Source organism: Schistocerca piceifrons, chromosome 1 (assembly GCF_021461385.2).
Source record: "Schistocerca piceifrons isolate TAMUIC-IGC-003096 chromosome 1, iqSchPice1.1, whole genome shotgun sequence".
Taxonomy (NCBI): domain Eukaryota; kingdom Metazoa; phylum Arthropoda; class Insecta; order Orthoptera; family Acrididae; genus Schistocerca; species Schistocerca piceifrons.
In genome coordinates, this window is record NC_060138.1 from 1087998556 (window position 1) to 1088000150 (window position 1595).

General features: G+C 42.8%; 1 non-coding gene across 1 annotated transcript; it reads right to left on the bottom strand.

Moving 5' to 3' along the window:
- Positions 1-1184: 1184 nt before the first annotated feature.
- Positions 1185-1291, bottom strand: LOC124721725. The gene has a single exon (XR_007006381.1). It is a non-coding gene; the product is annotated as a U6 spliceosomal RNA (small nuclear RNA).
- Positions 1292-1595: the final 304 nt, after the last annotated feature.

The window sequence follows — 1595 nt, forward strand, 5'->3', positions numbered from 1 at the left end:
TCTGCCTCTAGAGTTTGTTTTACGTTCTTGCAACGCTCTCGCACCGACAAAACGATCCCTTGACGAAACGCGCCGCTCTTCGTTGGATCTTATTTATCTCTTCTGTCAGTGATATCTGGTAAGGGTCCCAGATTGATGAACAGTACTCAAGAATCGGTCGAACAAGCGCCTTGCAAGCCACTTCTTTCGTAGATGGTTTGCATTTCCTTAAATTTTTTTCTATGACTCTCTGCGTGTCATCTCCTTCTCCTACTATTTGTTTTATGTCGTCATCCACTTAGGGTCCTCAGGATAGTTACTCTTAGACATTTTACGTCAGACAGTGTTTCTAGCATTTTGCCACCAGTAGCGTAGTTGTAGAGTAGTGGATTTATTTTCCTGTGTATACGCAGTACATTTATTGACGTTCGGGGTCAACTGCCAGAGTCGCATCACTCATCAAACTTCTGTAGGTGATTCTGCAAATCTTTGCTGTCTTGTGCTTTGCTACTTTAATATAGACAACCACAACATATGCGAACAGTCTTAACGAGATCCTGATGCTTTCTACTAGGTCATTTACATGCATTGTAAAGAGTAACGGTTCTGTCACATTCCCTTGGGGTACTCCGGAAATTTTATTCCTTTAAGATCGACGTGTTGAGTTCTAAGTGCAAGAAAATCTTGAATCCAGTACGTTCTTTTAAACTCGAGGACTGAACCACTGCATGCGCGGCCACGGGAGTTTAGAAGGACTGAGCGAGTTCTGTAGCATCAATCTTTCAACTCACTCCAAAGATGGCCGAACAGCATACTGCCGAAATATCAGAAGGAGTCCAAGTTATGCAGCTGCATGCCTGAAATTTAATGGAGCAACCACTGCGCCGCGAAATCATGAAGATGCACGCCTGGCAGATAGTACATCAATAAAATGAATACCTCTAGCTGCATACGGGAGTTGATATAAGTCTACGGGGACAGTTGAAAATGTGTGCCCCGACCGGGATTCAAACCTAGGACCTCCTGCTTACATGGCAGACGCTCTATCCAATTTTTTTTTTTTTTTTTTTTTTTTTGCTCGTAATTGTTCGTTGTATTTGATGGCAGCGGACGTCAGGTGACATGCGTTGGAGTTCGTCGTTGATCCGTTCGCTCAGTTCTTTTTCTTACAGATGCCAGCTCTGTGACCGAACACTCTGAGCTACCGTGCCGGCGAGCGCTTCACGATTTTGCATGTCATCCTTGCACAGGAGCCATGCCAATCCTCTCTGTATCGTTCCAATTTTAGTATATGTACCGCCGAATCGAGTACGACCCACATTCCTAACTTATTGTCCCGAACGATACTCATAGCGCCCCTGCCCATTGTAAGACGTGTATATTTCTGTTGTCTATTATCAAACCACAATTTATGAAAGATGTTTATATTTTATTAATAGGATTAAGTAGGAATAATTAATATTGGTCATGTTGGAAATAATTGTGGTAGCAGGGAATGTCTGCACCAAAGTATTGTTAATATAATTTTAAAAAGGGCGGGAGAAACCGCGTACGGATACATTTTAAGAAAAGAGCGGGAAAGACCGCGTATTGATACATTTTGTAATGGCAGCAGG